Source organism: Meriones unguiculatus, chromosome 12 (genome assembly GCF_030254825.1).
Source record: "Meriones unguiculatus strain TT.TT164.6M chromosome 12, Bangor_MerUng_6.1, whole genome shotgun sequence".
NCBI classification, from domain to species: Eukaryota; Metazoa; Chordata; class Mammalia; order Rodentia; family Muridae; genus Meriones; species Meriones unguiculatus.
Window position 1 is genome coordinate 28,566,611 of NC_083360.1, and position 14,247 is coordinate 28,580,857.

General features: G+C 48.2%; 1 protein-coding gene across 2 annotated transcripts in view; it reads right to left on the reverse strand.

The window, feature by feature from the left end:
- Positions 1-10,662, reverse strand: part of Afap1 (actin filament associated protein 1) — a 114,288-nt gene extending 103,626 nt beyond the window's left edge. Inside the window, exon 1 of one of the 2 annotated variants that reach the window (XM_060365434.1) lies at positions 10,491-10,662. The gene's annotated coding sequence lies outside the window, so the exon portion shown is untranslated. The remainder of the gene's footprint in view (positions 1-10,490) is intronic. The other variant, XM_060365436.1, reaches the window with a different exon arrangement.
- Between the last annotated feature and the right edge of the window lie 3,585 nt (positions 10,663-14,247).

A 14,247-nucleotide genomic window follows, 5' to 3' on the forward strand; every position in this document is an offset into this window, starting at 1 on the left:
ATCCTTAGATCTAGCAATTCCATTCCTAGGGATTCAGTCCACAAATATAGCCATGAGAACAACACAACACAGCTTGTCATTCCAGAAGAATAGGAATGAGCTTTCCAGAGATGGTGCAGGGAGATGGCAAAACTCTACATTAACACTAGGAATGAACACTTGCCTCCACCGCAATGCTCAGCTGAATGCAGCCTCCTGGATGCACCCAAAATGAAGTGGCAAGGGTTCCGGAGAATGCTGCTGCATGGCTTAGTGCCAAGGCATTTGACACAAGATTCAGTGCTTTACCGTAACTACAAAACCTAATACTGTCTAACAGTGAGAGCTGCACTGGTCAAGTTCAGGGGTGAGTGCTGTTGAAAGAGGCACAGTTCAAGATGTAAGGATGTCTCAGAGATGGCTCCTCTGACGTGGACAGCAGAAAGCAATGCTGAAACACAGCTCGTGAAGGCTTGTCAGTGGCAGAGGAAGAAATGACAGAAGCAGCATGTGCCAGGGCAGGGACACTGAAAAGAACAAGCCTCCAAGTGCTGCTCTTGGACTGGGCTTTAGAAGCAGGCTGAAGCTCCTGGCTTGATTACGAAGTTGAGGCCAGTGACTAAGAAGCTAATGCTAACTTGGAGTCTGCACCCAGATTATGAAGCAGGCCAGGAACTCCACCCTGTGCCTTAACACTCAAAAAGACGAGGGATGCTAGAGGCACAAAAAGTCATGCCATGTATGACTTAGCTGTAGATCATCAGTGGAAAAAAAGAGTAGACAGGAAGCCACCAGAGGCAGGCAGCCTGGTTTCACTCTGCCATCTTTATAGACAAAAGAATGTAGAGCTGTATCTATTTTTAGGGCACTATCAATATTCTAGAACCCTGTCTATATTCACCTACCAGCTGCCATAAACAAAAATCTCACACTCTGGGTGGCTTAACAACAGAAATAGATTTCTCATCATCTGGAAGCTGACATGTTCAAGATCTGACTCCCGGGGAGGCCACTTTTTCTGCCCTGCAGACAGCCACCTTCTCATGTGTCAAGGACAGAGGCAGAGAATGCTCTCTTGTGCCTCTTCCTGTCAGGGAACTGACGTCATCAGAAACCCCTCCCCACCTCATCTAGTACTCCACCTGCAAGTGACACCCAACGCTCCAGTGTCAGGGACTCATGAGCATGGGGGGGGGGGGGAAAGGTCCAGTCCCTTTCAATAATGCCTAAAATAGCAAAAAATTAAAAAAAAATACAACCTGTAAGTGAACAACACATTGATAAATAAAAGAATTATTTGGTAACACACAAAGGCTGGTAAGTATCTATGATAAGAAGAGTTGGAGTCAGAGATAAATGAAAGTCAGTCTGGCATGGAGATGCACACCCACACTTGGGAAGCAGAGACGCAAATACCAGGAATCAAAGCCCACTTGGGCTACAGAATGAGTTGGGGGCCAACCTGGGCTTTACAAGACCCCAACTCAACAAAGAAAGAAAGCCAGCGGCAAACCCATGTCACTATCAGTCACACAATCACCTTCTCACAATCCCACTGTGATGGTGTCTATATTCTTTTTTTTTTAATTATTTTATGCATATGAGTGTTTTGCCTGTGTAGTATTTTGAATGAGAAATGTCCCCTGCGATAGTCTTGGCCATTTGAACACTTGTATCTATTTGTATCACCTCAGCCGGTGCTACTGCTTGTGGGCATTAAGTGGAACAGCCTTGTTGGAGGAAGTATGTCACTGAGGGTGGGATTTGAGATTAAAAGCCTCCTGCGGCCTCCAGTTCACTCTCTATTTGCAGTTGAGGGTGCGAGCTCTCAGCATCCTGCTCCAGCCAGCATGCCTGCCACTTACTGCCATGCTCCCCTACTCCGGTGACCTCTTAGCCCTCTGGAACCTTAAGCCCTAAACAAGCCTTTCTTCTCTAAGTTGCCTCGGCCATGGTGCTTAGAAAAGTATAAAAACCACCTGCATTGTTTGTCTGTGCATCATGCGTGTCCCCAGTACTGACAGAAGCCAGAGCGGGTCCCCATGGGGGTGCTGGGAACTGAACTCGGGTCCTCTGCAAGAGCAGCAAGTGCTCTTAGCTGCTGAACCAGCGCAGCCCCACAAAACACTGTGTTCTGCTTCAAGAGGCTCTGAATATCCGTCTGTCCACACACACATCAATGAGATCCCTCCCAGGTCACAAACTTCATAAAGGTCACAGAAGGGGCTGCACTGAGGAGGTGACAGTACAAAGGCCGACACATAAAAATGTTAAAGTGCACACACTTCACATGCAAATTAGAAAATGAAATAGCTTTCAAAAAAAAACCTAACTACATCCTTGAAACCAGGATATGTGTGCATGTGTGCATGTGTTTATGTATGTGTGAGAGAGAGAGTGTGTCTGTGTGTGTGTGTAACAAATATCTTCCTCCCTCAATGACTTAAAGGAGTTTTTTAAATTTAAAACATAATGATAAAATTTTCACACGAGGATCTAGAGAAAAAGTTAAGAAAATCTTCCCCAAAAAAGGAATACATGGTGCTTCAAGGGCTCCCTGTGCACAGCTGCCTCCCTGTTATCTCCAGACATCTATAGCAGGTGAGCTTGGTAAGCCCATTGTTTGAGATCCCTCTGAAGGTTCCATCACGGAGGCTGACTGCTTACAAAACTGGCCATTACTGATTTGCTCGGTCTCTAGGCCCCATGTTCCCCAGAGGCTGGGGGTAGGGCTGAAATTCTCCACCCTCATCTTGCCCCAAAGCTCCTAGTAGCCAGCCCCAGGCCTGAAGCCACCAGTCATCTCCCTGTTAAACAGTTCCACCACTCTGCTGATTCCAGGGGCCTTGGAAGCTTTGGACACTGAGAGGAAGTATTAGAAGGGAAGATGTTCCTATCACCTCCACTGTTTGAAGAATCAAGTCTGTATTTCTTAGGAGGATGGAGGGTACAAAAGTAGGCTTCAGGAGGTGGGGGCAGAGTGGGTGACGCCAGTCTTCCCTTCCACAGTCGCATTGTCTCAGTGCTCTCCCGTTTCTCCCTGCTCCCATTTCCTGCTTCTCTCCTTCCTTTCCTTGATCAGCTCTCCCACTTTTTCTCCCTCCTCTCTCCCTTCTCCCCTCCTCTCTGTCTCTGTCTCTTTGTCTGTCTCTGTCTCTCTCTCTGTTTCTGTCTCTGTCTCTCTCTCTCTCTCCCTTCCTTTCTCTGCTAAAACATTCAAAATGATGGCCTCTAGGGAGCAGAGCTGGAGTGGGGAAGGATAGGGTTGATTGCTATGTTTTTGTTTCAAGCTTTGAAGAACTTTTGACTCTTAAAACTGTGCACTTGTGTAACTGTGTTTAAAATGGTTATTTAATGTTTAAACAAAATCTGAGACTTGACCTACAACACAGCCGTACTAAGTGTGCATTCCTAAACTTTAGGGAGCCCAGCCACTTTGAAGACACGTGGAAAGCTGTAAATCCTCTCCCAGGAAACACACACCCACATGCAAAACATCCGCACAAGAGTTCAGGGCATTCCTAAGTTCATCAAGCTTGGGTTCTATCTCAAAATTAGAGGTTCTGGGTTCTTCTTCTTATTTTTCTTTCTTGCAAGATGGGGTGAAATCCAGGGCATCCTGCACCCTCGGCAAGCACTCCATTGCTGAGCTACATCCCAGCCCAGATTCTGGCTAATTCTGGTTTCTCATAAAACTCCTTTCAGAGCAGAGCTGTCCTTTACTACACAAGGAAGGGAGTGGACAGAGAATTGTGCTTAAATGAGAAACAATCAAAAGCGCCTAAATGACAGGCAGAGCCATGCTTAGTCTCACATTTAGTGGTCCTCCCAGTCATTCCCTTGCCCAGAGACACCCTAGTGTCCATTAATGAGACCCCAGGTTTATTTACTGGGCTTCCTTTCTGCCTTAAAACAGTTGATGTGCTAACCCTTGGTGTGTGATTGACAGTTGAGCTGACTCAGCTGAGTCCATTCCAGAAACAAGGGGTCCTCCATCTAAACCTCAAGAAGGCAAGGTTACAAATTCCCCACCTGGGTGTTTCTCCTACTAGTAGAATCTCTAAGGACTTCTTTGCAAAACTCTAATCTCAGCAGGCCACTTCAGTGCTCCAAAACAAGCTTCATGAAGCTGACCTATCACCAATACTGCAAACCTCCAAAAAAATGTCAGAAAAATATGTCTTTGTTTTTGAAAGATCTCCCTATGAAACCTGGCCTCACTCTCAGTGTAGCCCAGGCTGGCCTGGTACTCAGGACATCCTGCCTCTTTGCCTCCCAGGTAAAAAGGATCCTGATTTTGACCCTCAGGTGCCATAGTGGGCAGGGCAAACAAACTCCTGAACTCCTGAAAGTTTGTGTGCACATACACACAAACACACACACTACACACACACACACACATACATGCTCATACATACAAACACAATGGAATCTTCATATCCCTGACAATTTGTTTAAAGTGTTGGTGCCTCAGTTTACATGTCCATGAGTAGAGAGTAACAAAACAACCTCACAGGATATTGCAGTAAGAGAAACAGGTGACTTCAGTGGGCAGAACGACTAATCCCAGAGACTCTCATGACCAAACCCTAAAACCTGTGACTGTCACACTGCATGGCAAACTGGCTCCTCCTGGATTATCTAGGTGGTCAGTTTACACATCATCCTTCAAATCAACTTCGGAACTTCCTTTGGGTAGAAGAGCAACATGCATGGGGTATATGACACAGCTTCAACAGGAGGCTTGGGCTGAGGGTCACATGTGGCAGCAAAGGAAAGAAGGGAGAGGGGGAGGGAGGGAGGAAGGAAGGAAGGAAGGAAGGAAGGAAGGAAGGAAGGAAGGAAAGAAGGAAGGAAGGAAGGAAGGGAAGATTCAGAACAAATGGTGGTCTCCAGTTGCTAGGATTAAAGGCATGCACCACCACCGCTTGGCAGGATTTTATTTAATAGCAAAGCAAAGCCCTTGCCTAGAAAGCCCAGGGTCCTGGGTTCAGTCACACACACACACACACACACACACACACACTCACACACACACCCTACAAAAGAGACGGATGGCCATACCTTATCCAAAACAACAAATCTAAGTTTCACTAGTCACAGATTTCAGGAATTCTAATTTGCCCAGGACACTGCAAATTTTAAGTTTCCTTTCTTTTACATTTTAAGTCCAGCAACACTAGCATTAAGGGAAATGGAAGCATCAAACTCCCATAGGAAACTCTGGCTGTGCTGTCCTGCTAGACAGAGCCTCACTCTTCCTGTCTAAATCACTGGTCACAGCACTGAACCACAGGACTGAGCTTTCTCACACCACAGGAATTCTGTGTGTCTGTTGGTGTTACATAGGATGGAATCAACAATATTAATATTTTCATTTTCAAACAGACGTTCTTTGAGGCCTACTGCCAAATTTATGAGCCTCTGTGTTCTCCTGTTGCGACATTAGAGCAACGAAAGTGTTCAGTAGAAGTTAGTGAAGAACTGGGGACAGGACTGACAGCTGGGGCCTGAGACACTGTATAGCTTCCAAGATGGCTTGGGGCAAGAATGATCCAAGCAAACCTTCTGTTGCAGGAGCTGGACTCTCCCTGACACTTGCTCCTCATTTGTGGGATGCTGCCTTGCAAAAAGTGGCTGCCTTTCTAGCCTTGAACTCTGACTGCCCGGACCTTTGTTTGCCTTCCCCAGTCAGGTTCCTTGGGAGCCAAGACATTAAGAAAAACAAACAAACAAACAAATAAACAAACAAAAAACAGTCATTAAAGGAAGGTGCTTATGGCTCTGAATTGTTACAGAAACCATCAGAAGAAGCTCAGTCTCTCTCTCTCTCTCTCTCTCTCTCTCTCTCACACACACACACACACACACACACACTCATTCATATAAACCATATAAAACTGGAATTCACACATGATGATTTCCCCGAAATGCCAATCAAACAATACTGATTATTGAGGATGTAAAATAATCCTAAGTCTCCTGACAAAGCATCTGGGTCACTGCGTGTGTAGAGAAAAGCAGAGGTACTCAATTTTTAATACAGCATTCTTTTATAACTTTGGCAATATAGTATTTTACAACTTTAAAAAATCCTTTACATTTGTAATTACATTGCATCTTCAAAATAATAATATTTTAAAGGTATTACTGAGAACTAATGCACTTGCACAGATCAAGGATCTGAAGCTGAGAGAACCTGACTGAGAAAGCCAAAATCTAACTCAAGACCCCTCCTGGAGAACTATAGGAAGCAATCTTTAACGCCACTGACATCTACATCCTGCCAATACACAGAAAGGTTCTGGGCCCAATTGCTATAACAGACACAGGAACCTGAGAGTGGAAAAGGTGCCCTGGGAAACGCTGGGCGGTAGTGACACCACAGACCTAGACAGGCAGTCTGAGAAAAATCAGTCCTCCACTGTTATGTGAGGGCTACATGGTGACTTACAGAGGTATCAAACTCCAGAATAAGGGAAGTGACATCATGGTTTAAAACCCTCATGGCAGCCACAGAAATCTCCCAGACACTATGCAGACAGATGGCACCTAACCAACCTCATGTGTTCAGTGATGGGTGAACACGAGCAAGAGGACAATACCAAAATGGTCAAGATCTACTCCTGTCCCTGTCCCCATGCAGTCTCTCCACAGAGAGCCCTGTCACTTCATCTGGACAGAAATCAAGGTAGCTACAAATGAAAAATACCCATCGGAATGAGTCTGAGCGAGCTAGAGTTTAAGCAAAATATGGAAGGAAGGAAGGAAGGAAGGGAGGGAGGGAGGGAGGGAGGGAGGGAGGGGGAGGGAGGAAGAGAGAGAGAGAAAGAAAGAAAGAAAGAAAGAAAGAAAGAAAGAAAGAAAGAAAGAAAAGAAAAGAAAGAGAAAAGAAAACCACAGAGAAAATCCAGTGGAGTTTTAAACATCCCTTATAAGCTTCCCTAACACAGAAAATCACATGGAGCACTGAACAGAGGAAAAAAATTCAAATTAAAAGGGGATGTAACCTGAATAAATGTTGCAGTGAAGAGCATTACCCTTACACAGAATTGTCATCATCTATGCCCAGTCCCTGTCATTATCTAAATAGCAGAGAGAACTATGTCCTTTCTACAGACAGACACCCAGCCAGAAGAAACTCTGCATAATTCCCACCTCACCACAAAGACACATGAATTAGCATCGAGGAGGTTGGCTTCTGCTCCTTAGAACTGAGCTTCTTTACCAACCCCTTAGCCTGTGACGTTCCTTTATACATGAACTAAGATCAAACACTTAGACAGAGCTCAGGACGTCTACTCAGGACACTCTCAAAATTCCATTTGTTTCAGTCTCCCAAATAAAATCCTGGCTATAGATTGGGACCTGGAAATGCATACAGTTGGCGGGCTTACTACGACAACAGACCAACAGATGCTCTTGAAAACAGATCTGCACCCGATGACTTCATTAAGGAAGGAATGTGATACAGTGAAGATGCAAACAAAACACAATTATAGAGGGTTCTCAAAAGGGCTGGAGTGATGTTTTGTGAGTAAGAGGGAAGCAAGGGCGGAGGGACAGCTCATGGTCAAGGATGCTTGCTGTTCTTGCAGTTTGGATTTCAGCACCCACACCAGGGGGCTCACATCTGCTTGGAATTCCAGGTACAAGGGATTTGATGCCCTCTTCTGACCTCCGAAATCATTCCAGCACACACACACACACACACACACACACACACACACACACAGGAGTAAATCTTTAAAGAGACCAAAACCAAAATTTAATTTTAATTTTTAAGAAACCGTGCAAGATAACACCAAAAGTGCTTCCATCAAAGACACCTGTCCTATGCATTGATTATCTACCCAACCTTTTAAATTTTGAATTGTTTTTATTTGTCCTTACTTAATGTGAGTGTTTTGTCTCCACTTGCAGGCATTGCCCACAGAGGCCAGAGATGTCATTGGATGCCCTGGGACTAGATCATGTGGGTGTAGGGACTCAAACCCAAGTCCTCTGCAAAAGCAGCCAGCACCCTTGACCATGAGCTATCTATCTCTCAGTCCTTGCACACCCTTTGCAAAAAAGAAACTGAAAAGCAAAGAAGTAACTTCTCTTAGACTACATTTTTCAAATGCCTTCTTTATTTATACCTTTCCCATAGGCCAGCTTTCCTCTGCTATATTTGGTTAAAAGAATGAAGGGTTTAGGGCCAAGAATGTTCTTTAAAATTGTCTGGTTTAAGATCCTCAAAGGTGAGAAGGCTAAAAACCTAGAGAAGAAACTACCCAGGAACACACAGTAAATCAACTTCAGGGCCAAAATTAGACTCAATAAACTGTTTGAGTACTCTATGCCATAAAACAAACCCCAGTCAGACAGAAAAAAAAAATTAATGACTTTGGAGAGTCAAGGCTTTGTAGCTTTAAAACAACATGAAAATACCTGGATTCATGGTGTAGACAAAGGACCTCTCATTAGGCCCCACCTCCTGCCTGCCTTGGGTACAAACTGGGTCTGTGTCGTTCAGAGCATTTTTCAAACTATGATAGACAACCACTTTGGGCCCACACTTACAATGTCCCTGAAGTTTACAAGGTAAGTCCTAAAGGACAGGACTAGCACAAGAAGGCTCAGAGAGACGAGGTGGAGGCATGCCAGAGCTGAGCTGGCGGAAGGACAGAGACTAAGCGTGGATCTTAAACCAGGACAAGGATGGTTTCCTGCTCAGTTTTGTGTTGTATCCCTGCTATTAGACTATGGCTCTCCTTTAGGACAAACTGTAGGTTGCTAATTGAATCTCCTTGCTCCAACTGCAACCTGAAAGGGGGAAAAGAAAACCCACCGTTCTGATTTCATACAACACACACACACAAATTCCCTGAGACATGGCAAGTGGATTATAAAATGCTGGAAGAAGCAGTAACTAATGAATGGCTTCCACTTCAGTAAGTAGCCGAGGAGGGCCCAGCCTGAGGGGCAGCATCAGGTCCCCTCCCTGGACCTCACCCCAGGGCTGCCTTCATAAATCTGATCTCCAACTGTAACTGCTTTGGCTTGTTTCCCTGGGTGTGGATTTTCTTGATTGAAACGCATTCTGCAGCCGGCCAAGTTCTTGGGAGAGTTTCCTCCACTTGCCAAGGGCTGGCTGGAAGCTACAAAGTCAACTCTGGCTTTCCAGAATTTTTTTTTTCTTCCCAACGGAAGAAATCAAGAAGCAGAGGGCAGAGAGGCTCTACTCCTTCCAATCAGCACGGGCTTCTGGGTCGCCAGGCCTAGAGTTGGAGAAAGAAGCTCCATGGCTGGACTCCTAGCACAACGACAACCCCAGGCTCCCCAGGGACCCGCAGGGTTAGGGGCACATCCGTAGCCAGGCTACCCCGGAGCCAGCCACACTCCCTCTGCGCTTCAGCTCACCAGGCAGGGACAATACCAACATATCGAAAGGGGCGCGGGGGGGGGGGGGGAGTCAGTCCACTTTAGGCCAGTTGTGCCAACACTCACAGGGCTTTTTGCTCATCTCACCAAAACACCAGTGCCCGATGCACACCCAAATCAGGACCGGGACTGGGTGGACAAAGCCCGTGTCTGAGTCGACAAGCCATGGGACACAGGGCAGACCCCCTCACACTGGCGGGGAGACCAGATCCCACGCGTGCCTGTCCACGCTGTCACCTTCAGTGACGCAAAGTCGCACCAAATACAGGGACAGAAACAGCTTTTCCACCCGCGAGCTTCCACACTCGCCGAATTCGCAGTTACCTCTGAAGCCATCCTCACCACATAGGAGAAGAGGAAGGCGTGCTCACACAAGGGTCCCCCACCACCACCAAGTCCCTCTCAGTGACAGTCAACTAGTTACACCCAAAAAGAGGCCACTGGTAGGGTGACCAGGGCCTGGAGACGCAGAGCCCTGGGTGCCACCCGGCGGTGAGACAATGCCAGAGCGCACGGACTCGCGAGTGCTCGGGTCCATCCATGCGGGTCCTCTCGGGGTTCCCGTCCCTCCGAAGCGCAAGGAGGCGGCCACCAACACGGCAGCGCAAGCTCTGAACCGCTTCCGCTGACTGCCAAGCCGGGGACCACAGTTTCGCCCTAGCGACTGTCCTGCGAGTCCTGCGGTCTGCGCTCTGGGTCTGCGATGCCGGGATTTTCGCCCAGTTCCTGAAAAAACATCCCTGCCCCCCGACCCTGCCAAGTCCTGTCTGGGGACCTGGGGCCTCGGGGACCCTACTGGCCCTGGAGACTCTGACCTGTTCAGGGACCCAACTTAGCCCTGGAGATCCTGTCCAGTCCTGTATAGGAACCCTGCCCTGTCCAGAGACGCTGCTCTGTCAGGAGTCCCTGTTCAGTCCTGCCCAGCACCATGAAGGGCCTTGGGAATCCTACCCGGCCGTGGAGACCCTGCCCAGCCCTGTCTGGGGACCCTGTCCGGCCCAGGGCACCCTGCCTGGGGACCTTGCCCGGGGACATCGTGGGACACCTGGCCACCGCTCCGTTTTCCAAAGCTGCCGCCGCCTCACCTCAGGATCCAGTGGCTCGTGCGCGCAGGACAGCCAAGAGGAGCGCAACCCACGGAGCGCCCGCTGCCTCAACAATGGAGCCCGGGGCGGGGCCCTGCGCAGCTCAGCGGTCTCGCAGTCGGGGCCCGGCGCAGAGACACCACCGGTGAAAGCTGTGGTCGGAGGACACTGCGCAGGCGCGCCAGGCCCCGCCCGCCCGCAGGGCTCCGCCCCCCGCGCAGCTAGAACCCGCCCTCTAGCCAATGATGAGGAAGTTGCTCAGAGGGGGCGGGGCCGGGAGGAACAAAGAGAGGCTGGGAGGGGCAGCGGGTCGGGGCCAGCGTCCGCGACCCTGCGCTGACCTGATTTCGCCGCTGGGCTCAGCGCCTACATGGACTCTCTCAGCTGTGCTCAGTGCTCACCCCAAACCTCGAATACTGGTTTCTAAATCTCTGAGAGCCAGAGACTAGCCTGCTTGACAGAAAGGAACACTGAGGCTCAAGGAGCAAGATCTTCTGCCATACGAATTACGATCCTCATAGTCTTGTCTTCTGGTCTCTCAGCAAACATTTCGAAGCGTGTCGGTACCGTTAAGAGTGGAAAGAAAAAGGAAGAAAGCTCCCTTTAGGAGCTTTACCAAGCATCCCAGTTTCTCTGTCGCACTTCAGGAGCCCAGCATTAATCTGGTCTCTTTCCTGCTCAGAGCTTTGTTTTGTTTTCAATATCCACCAGGCATGACTCCTCTCTACCTACCATCCCCATTTATCAGTGTCTTAATTATCTTTAAAATATACCCAAGCCATAGAGGACTCTTCTGGGAGTCCTACAACATTCATGGATTTCTCTTTATCTCACAACCTGCCACTCCTCCCCTCTGCCTCTGACACAAGACAGAGCCACCAGGGCTGGAGCCAGCGTCCTTTTCTTGGCACGGATACCCTCACCAGGACTCCCACCCACGTACATGATTACTTCAGGATCCAATCCAGTCAGCAGTGACCTCCACCAGACCCCGGCTGGGCTACCCCAAAATCACTAACCGCTTACTTCCAGAGACAGCCCAGCCCGCTCCTCCTCAGTGAGCCGCCTCTGTGCTCACTGGAGTCCAGGCAGAGTCTCAGTCCTCCTGTCCGACTCCCCCAGCCAACAGGTGATCTGCTTTTCCAGGCACTGGGGTCTCTTGTTACAGCCCCTTCTGAGAGAAGCAAAGCTATCCTGGGGAGCGGGGGGAGAGGTTGATCGGTGTGGTGGTTAGCATTAATTGTCAGCTTGATGGGACACCTTGTGAAGGATTATCTCATCTCTGGGCATGCCTGTACAGAGCAATTACCTATATTTGGTTGAGGTGAGCAGATTGACACTAAAAGTGGGTAGCTCCATTTGCTTGGGCTTGGGTCTGTATAGAAAGGAGAGAGGCAGCTGAGCACAGGTGTCCATTGGCCTCTGCTTCTTGACGTAATGTGACCAGCTGCCTTACTGCTGCTGACACTGACATCCTCAGCTCACAGCTGTGAGCCCTCCAGCTATGGGCCAAAATAGACCTTCCTTTCCTAAATTGCTTTTGCCTTGGTATTTTATCACAGCAAAGGAAAAATAACCAAGATGCTTGGGAGCACCATCCTGCTATGAGAGCCTGAACTGGGCCAAAGAAGCAGAATGCTAAGTTGCTGTGCTCAAGAATGGGGGCAGCTGTGTTCGAAAAAAAGCCAGAGAGGGAGAAAAAGAAAGGGAGTCAAGGCAGAGGAGAGGGGAGGGGAGTGGTGGTGGGGAGGAGGTGGTAGTAAGGAGAGGAGAGGAGGCTACGATGGCTTGGAGCATTTTAAGAGCAGGAATGCCTGCAGTCCAGTCACTCCAGCCTGTGTCACCCTACCAGCCTGTGACCTCAGGCCTGTTTTGTGTGAGCAGACAGGGGTTCAGGGAGGGTTGGGGTGAGAAATCAGAAGGCCTCTGAAGCCGGTCCCGTGCGTGCACCCTGGCTTCTCTGAGGACCATGATATCAGTGAAGCTCTCCATCCTTCCTCTGTCTCACACCCACTTGGCCAAGGTTGATCTGCATGGGGGACGGGGGGGGGGGGTTGAGCTATGCTTCTTGACAGCCACACAAATGTTTGTGTTAACCAGCGGTTTACCATTCCCCACCATGCGCCCCAAACGTTGGCCATACAACACATCAGTCTGTGCTGTTGACTTTGACCCTTGTCTGAAAGGTAGAGAAGAGGAGAATGCCAGGAACTGAGGGCAGGGGTTAGACACCACAGTCCCAACTTGAGTCCCATGACTCCCCTGAGCTGCAACACTGTTAGATCTGCTGCTTGGTGTGTGTGTGTGTGTGTGTGTGTGTGTGTGTGTGTGTGTGTGTGTTTATACAGATAGAGAGAAGTGAATGATGGCTGGCATGGGACTCCTCATCATCTTGCCTCAACCTCGTGTATGCTGCTTCTGGCCAACACAATTTCTTTTTTTTTTTTTAAACAGGTTCTCATGTGTACCTCAAACTGGCTTTGAACTCAGTATTTATCAGGGATAACCCTGACTCCCAATCCTTCTGCCCCAGCTTCCCAAGATCCAGGATAGAGGTGATAGAGGTGTGAGCCACCATGCTTAGCTTAGTTTCTCTCTCTCTTTTTCCCTTTAAGACTTTTTTATCAGCCGGGTGCATTGGCACATGCCTGAAATCCCAGCACCCAGGGAGGCAGAGGCAAGTGAATCTCTGTGAGGTCAAGGTCAGCCTAAACTGCAAAGTGAGTCCAGGACAACCAAAGCTACACAAGAAACCCTGTCTAGGAAAAAAAAAAAGACCTATTTATTTATGTATATGAGCTCTCTGTTTGTATATATGGTTGCATGGCATAAAAAGGCATCAGATCCTATTATAGATGCTTGTGAGCCACCATATGGGTGTTGGGAATTGAACTCAGGACCTCTTGAAGAGCAGCCAGTGTTCTTAACCTCTGAGCCCTCCCAGCTTAGTTTCTTGAAAATAGCTTTGTAGATTCCGATTCTTTTCAAATTGCAATGCAATGGGAACATTGTCTTTCTCTAATTACATGACATATGACACACACCCCAAATCCAACAGGACTCCTGTGCATGCTGGCAAAGCCATGACGTCATGATTCAGTGCGCTCAGAACAATGCAACAAATGGCTGTTTGTCTAATTCAAGCAATATGTGTGCGTTGTGTTCATTTATACAATTTGACTTCCATTTTTTAGAATGTAGTGATTCCCCCAGGGGCTGGAGAGACAGCTAAGTGGTTGAGAATGCTTACTGTTCCATCAGAGTTCAGTTGCGGCAGCTTACTAACACCTCAGTGATTCTCTAATGATGTAACCCTTTCATACATTCCTCACGCTACGGTGAACCTCAACCGTAAAATTATTTTATTGCTACTTCATGACTGCAGTTTTGCTATGGTTATGACTCGTGGTGTAAATCTCGGATATGCAGGATTTCTGTTATGTGACCTGCAAAGGGGCTGAGACCCACAGGCTGAGAACTGCTACTCCAGCTCCAAGGAATCCAGTGCCCCCTTCTGGCTCCCAGGAGCAACTGCATGGATGCACACAAATAAAAGCTCTCCCCACAGTTCATAGCTAATACCACATGGTCTATAGAGACATTTATGTATCTTACTTGTAATCCTAACACTGAGAAAGCAGAAGCAGGAGGATTCCCAGTGCTCACACACACACACACACACACATCACCTACTGGTAGGAAGTGAGGACCCCTTCCCATGCATCTTGGAAGATGTGGTCTTGGAGGACATGTCCAG